The 8984-nt window shown below is 31.4% G+C and overlaps 3 non-coding genes across 3 annotated transcripts; all 3 read right to left on the bottom strand.

The window, feature by feature from the left end:
• Positions 1-1266: 1266 nt before the first annotated feature.
• Positions 1267-1338, bottom strand: TRNAP-AGG (transfer RNA proline (anticodon AGG)). Its single transcript has one exon. It is a non-coding gene; the product is annotated as a tRNA-Pro (tRNA).
• Positions 1339-3245: 1907 nt separating this feature from the next.
• Positions 3246-3317, bottom strand: TRNAP-AGG (transfer RNA proline (anticodon AGG)). The gene has a single exon. It is a non-coding gene; the product is annotated as a tRNA-Pro (tRNA).
• A 4874-nt stretch (positions 3318-8191) lies between these two features.
• TRNAP-AGG (transfer RNA proline (anticodon AGG)) lies at positions 8192-8263 on the bottom strand. Its single transcript has one exon. It is a non-coding gene; the product is annotated as a tRNA-Pro (tRNA).
• Between the last annotated feature and the right edge of the window lie 721 nt (positions 8264-8984).

The following is an 8984-nucleotide window of genomic DNA, read 5'->3' as shown; positions in this document are numbered from 1 at the left end:
ATCGAAAATGTAACCATAGGAGTCAAATTTTACAAAATTTACTCACTTGAAAATCATAAAGCCAAGATTCATAAGTACCTGCAAAGAATAGTCTCATTCAGTTTGGGCACATGAGACTTTTTGAAACATTAACTAAGAATCATCCCATTAATACATAGGGATTTTGTTTTGGACAATGTTATGAGAGCTATTTTTGGAAATTGACAAAATCTAACTTCAAATGGCTAGCTTTACTGAATCAACTAAAAACAATAAGATGAAAATGACAAGGAGTCATGGGCTCGTCCAGGATTTGAGCCCGGGACCTTTTGCACCCTAAGCGAGAATCATACCCCTAGACCAACGAGCCATTCAGAAACAATATTTTAAGTGCGTTTTTCGAATTTTTAAAAGCAAAAAGAAGTAATTATTTTAAAAATGTAATTCTGACAAAAAGAAACTTGCAAAGTATAGAAAATATTACCTTTAACTATCCATTTTACAATGTAAACCCATTTCAATATTGCAATTTTATTATATATGATGCCTACAGTGTTTGGGTTTTTCTGGGGAATATTCAGAGAATCTATCACACTCTATGTGAGAAGTACATTTTTAGACCAATAAGCAGCACAAGAGAACATGATTTAGCTGTGTTTTGTGTCAAAATGAGACTGTTCTTTGAATACACTCCAGGTCATCTACGTTAGAGAGATTTGTTTATCTGATATGGTTACATATGGTTGATTTTCTTACGAAGTATGCACTTATGAAAGTGTAAGTTTTTATTAATATAACATATTGTTGATGTTGAGATTTTTCTAAGCATTCACATCTGAAAATTTGAAAGCCAAGAATCACAGTACCTACAAAGTACCTACTCTTTATTAGTATCATATCTGTAAATAATAAAGACACTCAAACGAAAGACTTTATTTATTCATATCTTAAGTTAATATAGATTCATTTAGGAACACTACTGTCTTCTATAGAAAAGAAATGTACAAGTCATCGAAAATGTAACCATAGGAGTCACATTTTACTAAATTTACTCACTTGAAAATCATAAAGCCAAGGTTCATAAGTACCTGCAAAGAATAGTCTCATTCAGTTTGGGCACATGAGACTTTTTGAAACATTAACAAAGAATCATCCCATTAATACATAGGGATTTTGTTTTGGACAATGTTATGAGAGCTATTTTCGGAAATTGACAAAATCTAACTTGAAATGGCTAGCTTTACTGAATCAACTAAAAACAATAAGATGAAAATGACAAGGAGTCATGGGCTCGTCCGGGATTTGAACCCGGGACCTCTCGCACCCTAAGCGAGAATCTTACCCCTAGACCAACGAGCCATTCAGAAGCAAAGATTTAAGTGCGTTTTTCGAATTTTTAAAAGCATAAAGAAGTAATTATTTTAAAAAATTTAATTCTGACAAAAAGAAACTTGTAAATTATAGAAAATATTCCCTTTAACTAGACATTTTACAATGTAAACCCATTTCAATATTGCAATTTTATTATATATGATGCCTACAGTGTTTGGGTTTTTCTGGGGAATAATCAGAGAATCTATCACACTCTATGTGAGAAGAACGTTTTTAGACCAATAAGCAACACAAGAGAACATGATTTAGCTGTGTTTTGTGTCAAAATGAGACTGTTCTTTAAATACACTCCAGGTCAACAACGTTGGAGAGATTTGTTTATCTGATATGGTTCCATATGGTTGATTTTCTTACGAAGTATGCACTTATGAAAGTGTAAGTTTTTATTAATATAACATATTGTGTATGTTGAGATTTTTCTAAGCATTCACATCTGAAAATTTGAAAGCCAAGAATCACAGTACCTACAAAGTACCTACTCTTTATTAGTATCATATCTGTAAATAACAAAGACACTCAAAAGAAAGACTTTATTTATTCATATCTTAAGTTAATATAGATTTATTTAGGAACACTACTGTCTTCTATAGAAAAGAAATGTGCAAGTCATTGAAAATGTAACCATAGGAGTCACATTTTACTAAATTTACTCACTTGAATGTCATAAAGCCAAGATTCATAAGTACCTGCAAAGAATAGTCTCATTCAGTTTGGGCACATGAGACTTTTTGAAACATTAACTAAGAATCATCCCATTAATACATAGGGATTTTGTTTTGGACAATGTTATGAGAGTTTTTTTTGGAAATTGACAAAATCTAACTTCAAATGGCTAGCTTTACTGAATTAACTAAAAACAATAAGATGCAGATGACTATAAGTCATGGGCTTGTCCAGGATTTGAACCTGGGACCTGTTGCACCCTAAGCGAGAATCATACCCCTGGACCAACGAGCCATTCAGAAACAAAAATTTAAGTGCATTTTTCGAATTTTTAAAAGCAAAAAGAAGTAATTATTTTAAAAATGTAATTCTGCCAAAAAGAAACTTGCAAAGTATAGAAAATATTACCTTTAACTAGCCATTTTACAATGTAAACCCATTTCAATATTGCAATTTTATTATATATGATGCCTATAGTGTTTGGGTTTTTCTGGGGAATATTCAGAGAATCTATCACACTCTATGTGAGAAGTACGTTTTTAGACCAATAAGCAGCACAAGAGAACATGATTTAGCTGTGTTTTGTGTCAAAATGAGACTGTTCTTTAAATACACTCCAGGTCATCTACGATGGAGAGATTTGTTTATCTGATATGGTTCCATATGGTTGATTTTCTTACGAAGTATGCACTTATGAAAGTGTAAGTTTTTATTAATATAACATATTGTTGATGTTGAGATTTTTCTAAGCATTCACATCTGAAAATTTGAAAGCCAAGAATCACAGTACCTACAAAGTACTTACTCTTTATTAGTATCATATCTGTAAATAATAAAGACACTCAAACGAAAGACTTTATTTATTCATATCTTAAGTTAATATAGATTTATTTAGGAACACTACTGTCTTCTATAGAAAAGAAATGTACAAGTCATTGAAAATGTAATCATAGGAGTCACATTTTACTAAATTTACTCACTTGAAAATCATAAAGCCAAGATTCATAAGTACCTGCAAAGAATAGTCTCATTCAGTTTGGGCACATGAGACTTTTTGAAACATTAACAAAGAATCATCCCATTAATACATAGGGATTTTGTTTTGGACAATGTTATGAGAGCTATTTTCGGAAATTGACAAAATCTAACTTGAAATGGCTAGCTTTACTGAATCAACTAAAAACAATAAGATGAGGATGACTATAAGTCATGGGCTCGTCCGGGATTTGAACCCGGGACCTCTCGCACCCTAAGCGAGAATCATACCCCTAGACCAACGAGCCATTCAGAAGCAAAGATTTAAGTGCGTTTTTCGAATTTTTAAAAGCATAAAGAAGTAATTATTTTAAAAAATTTAATTCTGACAAAAAGAATCTTGTAAAGTATAGAAAATATTACCTTTAACTAGACATTTTACAATGTAAACCCATTTCAATATTGCAATTTTATTATATATGATGCCTACAGTGTTTAGGTTTTTCTGGGGAATATTCAGAGAATCTATCATACTCTATGAGAGAAGTACATTTTTAGACCAATAAGCAGCACAAGAGAACATGATTTACCTGTGTTTTGTGTCAAAATGAGACTGTTCTTTAAATACACTCCAGGTCATCTACGTTGGAGAGATTTGTTTATCTGATATGGTTCCATATGGTTGATTTTCTTACGAAGTATGCACTTATGAAAGTGTAAGTTTTTATTAATATAACATATCGTTGATGTTGAGATTTTTCTAAGCATTCACATCTGAAAATTTGAAAGCCAAGAATCACAGTACCTACAAAGTACCTACTCTTTATTAGTATCATATCTGTAAATAATAAAGACACTCAAACGAAAGACTTTATTTATTCATATCTTAAGTTAATATAGATTTATTTAGGAACACTACTGTCTTCTATAGAAAAGAAATGTACAAGTCATTGAAAATGTAACCATAGGAGTCACATTTTACTAAATTTACTCACTTGAAAATCATAAAGCCAAGATTCATAAGTACCTGCAAAGAATAGTCTCATTCAGTTTGGGCACATGAGACTTTTTGAAACATTAACAAAGAATCATCCCATTAATACATAGGGATTTTGTTTTGGACAATGTTATGAGAGCTATTTTCGGAAATTGACAAAATCTAACTTCAAATGGCTAGCTTTACTGAATCAACTAAAAACAATAAGATGAAAATAACAAGGAGTCATGGGCTCGTCCAGGATTTGAACCTGGGACCTGTCGCACCCTAAGCGAGAATCATACCCCTGGACCAACAAGCCATTCAGAAGCAAAAATTTAAGTGCGTTTTTCGAATTTTTAAAAGCAAAAAGAAGTAATTATTTTAAAAATGTAATTCTGCCAAAAAAAAACTTGCAAAGTATAGAAAATATTACCTTTAACTATCCATTTTACAATGTAAACCCATTTCAATATTGCAATTTTATTATATATGATGCCTACAGTGTTTGGGTTTTTCTGTGGAATATTCAGAGAATCTATCACACTCTATGTGAGAAGTACGTTTTTAGACCAATAAGCAGCACAAGAGAACATGATTTAGCTGTGTTTTGTGTCAAAATGAGACTGTTCTTTAAATACACTCCAGGTCATCTACGATGGAGAGATTTGTTTATCTGATATGGTTCCATATGGTTGATTTTCTTACGAAGTATGCACTTATGAAAGTGTAAGTTTTTATTAATATAACATATTGTTGATGTTGAGATTTTTCTAAGCATTCACATCTGAAAATTTGAAAGCCAAGAATCACAGTACCTACAAAGTACCTACTCTTTATTAGTATCATATCTGTAAATAATAAAGACACTCAAACGAAAGACTTTATTTATTCATATCTTAAGTTAATATAGATTTATTTAGGAACACTACTGTCTTCTATAGAAAAGAAATGTACAAGTCATTGAAAATGTAATCATAGGAGTCACATTTTACTAAATTTACTCACTTGAAAATCATAAAGCCAAGGTTCATAAGTACCTGCAAAGAATAGTCTCATTCAGTTTGGGCACATGAGACTTTTTGAAACATTAACAAAGAATCATCCCATTAATACATAGGGATTTTGTTTTGGACAATGTTATGAGAGCTATTTTCGGAAATTGACAAAATCTAACTTCAAATGGCTAGCTTTACTGAATCAACTAAAAACAATAAGATGAAAATGACAAGGAGTCATGGGCTCGTCTGGGATTTGAACCCGGGACCTCTCGCACCCTAAGCAAGAATCATACCCCTAGACCAACGAGCCATTCAGAAGCAAAGATTTAAGTGCGTTTTTCGAATTTTTAAAAGCATAAAGAAGTAATTATTTTAAAAATGTAATTCTGCCAAAAAGAAACTTGTAAAGTATAGAAAATATTACCTTTAACTATCCATTTTACAATGTAAACCCATTTCAATATTGCAATTTTATTATATATGATGCCTACAGTGTTTGGGTTTTTCTGTGGAATATTCAGAGAATCTATCACACTCTATGTGAGAAGTACGTTTTTAGACCAATAAGCAGCACAAGAGAACATGATGTAGCTGTGTTTTGTGTCAAAATGAGACTGTTCTTTAAATACACTCCAGGTCATCTACGTTGGAGAGATTTGTTTATCTGATATGGTTCCATATGGTTGTTTTTCTTACGAAGTATGCACTTATGAAAGTGTAAGTTTTTATTAATATAACATATTGTGTATGTTGAGATTTTTCTAAGCATTCACATCTGAAAATTTGAAAGCCAAGAATCACAGTACCTACAAAGTACCTACTCTTTATTAGTATCATATCTGTAAATAACAAAGACACTCAAAAGAAAGACTTTATTTATTCATATCTTAAGTTAATATAGATTTATTTAGGAACACTACTGTCTTCTATAGAAAAGAAATGTGCAAGTCATTGAAAATGTAACCATAGGAGTCACATTTTACTAAATTTACTCACTTGAATGTCATAAAGCCAAGATTCATAAGTACCTGCAAAGAATAGTCTCATTCAGTTTGGGCACATGAGACTTTTTGAAACATTAACTAAGAATCATCCCATTAATACATAGGGATTTTGTTTTGGACAATGTTATGAGAGCTTTTTTTGGAAATTGACAAAATCTAACTTCAAATGGCTAGCTTTACTGAATTAACTAAAAACAATAAGATGCAGATGACTATAAGTCATGGGCTTGTCCAGGATTTGAACCTGGGACCTGTTGCACCCTAAGCGAGAATCATACCCCTGGACCAACGAGCCACTCAGAAGCAAAAATTTAAGTGCATTTTTCGAATTTTTAAAAGCAAAAAGAAGTAATTATTTTAAAAATGTAATTCTGCCAAAAAGAAACTTGTAAAGTATAGAAAATATTACCTTTAACTAGACATTTTACAATGTAAACCCATTTCAATATTGCAATTTTATTATATATGATGCCTACAGTGTTTGGATTTTTCTGGGGAATAATCAGAGAATCTATCACACTCTATGTGAGAAGTACGTTTTTAGACCAATAAGCAGCACAAGAGAACATGATGTAGCTGTGTTTTGTGTCAAAATGAGACTGTTCTTTAAATACACTCCAGGTCATCTACGTTGGAGAGATTTGTTTATCTGATATGGTTCCATATGGTTGTTTTTCTTACGAAGTATGCACTTATGAAAGTGTAAGTTTTTATTAATATAACATATTGTGTATGTTGAGATTTTTCTAAGCATTCACATCTGAAAATTTGAAAGCCAAGAATCACAGTACCTACAAAGTACCTACTCTTTATTAGTATCATATCTGTAAATAACAAAGACACTCAAAAGAAAGACTTTATTTATTCATATCTTAAGTTAATATAGATTTATTTAGGAACACTACTGTCTTCTATAGAAAAGAAATGTGCAAGTCATTGAAAATGTAACCATAGTAGTCACATTTTACTAAATTTACTCACTTGAATGTCATAAAGCCAAGATTCATAAGTACCTGCAAAGAATAGTCTCATTCAGTTTGGGCACATGAGACTTTTTGAAACATTAACTAAGAATCATCCCATTAATACATAGGGATTTTGTTTTGGACAATGTTATGAGAGCTTTTTTTGGAAATTGACAAAATCTAACTTCAAATGGCTAGCTTTACTGAATTAACTAAAAACAATAAGATGCAGATGACTATAAGTCATGGGCTTGTCCAGGATTTGAACCTGGGACCTGTTGCACCCTAAGCGAGAATCATACCCCTGGACCAACGAGCCACTCAGAAACAAAAATTTAAGTGCATTTTTCGAATTTTTAAAAGCAAAAAGAAGTAATTATTTTAAAAATGTAATTCTGCCAAAAAGAAACTTGCAAAGTATAGAAAATATTACCTTTAACTAGCCATTTTACAATGTAAACCCATTTCAATATTGCAATTTTATTATATATGATGCCTACAGTGTTTGGGTTTTTCTGGGGAATATTCAGAGAATCTATCACACTCTATGTGAGAAGTACGTTTTTAGACCAATAAGCAGCACAAGAGAACATGATTTAGATGTGTTTTGTGTCAAAATGAGACTGTTCTTTAAATACACTCCAGGTCATCTACGATGGAGAGATTCGTTTATCTGATATGGTTCCATATGGTTGATTTTCTTACGAAGTATGCACTTATGAAAGTGTAAGTTTTTATTAATATAACATATTGTTGATGTTGAGATTTTTCTAAGCATTCACATCTGAAAATTTGAAAGCCAAGAATCACAGTACCTACAAAGTACCTACTCTTTATTAGTATCATATCTGTAAATAATAAAGACACTCAAATGAAAGACTTTATTTATTCATATCTTAAGTTAATATAGATTTATTTAGGAACACTACTGTCTTCTATAGAAAAGAAATGTACAAGTCATTGAAAATGTAACCATAGGAGTCACATTTTACTAAATTTACTCACTTGAAAATCATAAAGCCAAGATTCATAAGTACCTGCAAAGAATAGTCTCATTCAGTTTGGGCACATGAGACTTTTTGAAACATTAACAAAGAATCATCCCATTAATACATAGGGATTTTGTTTTGGACAATGTTATGAGAGCTATTTTCGGAAATTGACAAAATCTAACTTGAAATGGCTAGCTTTACTGAATCAACTAAAAACAATAAGATGAAAATGACAAGGAGTCATGGGCTCGTCCAGGATTTGAACCCGGGACCTCTCGCACCCTAAGCGAGAATCATACCCCTAGACCAACAAGCCATTCGGAACCAAAGATTTAAGTGCGTTTTTCGAATTTTTAAAAGCATAAAGAAGTAATTATTTTAAAAAATTTAATTCTGACAAAAAGAAACTTGTAAAGTATAGAAAATATTACCTTTAACTAGACATTTTACAATATAAACCCATTTCAATATTGCAATTTTATTATATATGATGCCTACAGTGTTTGGGTTTTTCTGGGGAATAATCAGAGAATCTATCACACTCTATGTGAGAAGTACGTTTTTAGACCAATAAGCAGCACAAGAGAACATGATACAGCTGTGTTTTGTGTCAAAATGAGACTGTTCTTTAAATACACTCCAGGTCATCTACGTTGGAGAGATTTGTTTATCTGATATGGTTACATATGGTTGATTTTCTTACGAAGTATGCACTTATGAAAGTGTAAGTTTTTATTAATATAACATATTGTGTATGTTGAGATTTTTCTAAGCATTCACATCTGAAAATTTGAAAGCCAAGAATCACAGTACCTACAAAGTACCTACTCTTTATTAGTATCATATCTGTAAATAACAAAGACACTCAAAAGAAAGACTTTATTTATTCATATCTTAAATTAATATAGATTTATTTAGGAACACTACTGTCTTCTATAGAAAAGAAATGTGCAAGTCATTGAAAATGTAACCATAGTAGTCACATTTTACTAAATTTACTCACTTGAATGTCATAAAGCCAAGATTCATAAGTACCT

The sequence above is a fragment of the Mixophyes fleayi genome, chromosome 1 (assembly GCF_038048845.1).
Source record: "Mixophyes fleayi isolate aMixFle1 chromosome 1, aMixFle1.hap1, whole genome shotgun sequence".
Classification (NCBI taxonomy): Eukaryota; Metazoa; Chordata; class Amphibia; order Anura; family Limnodynastidae; genus Mixophyes; species Mixophyes fleayi.
The sequence above is the reverse complement of the archived record's forward strand: the minus strand, read 5'-3'. Positions and strand labels throughout refer to the sequence as shown.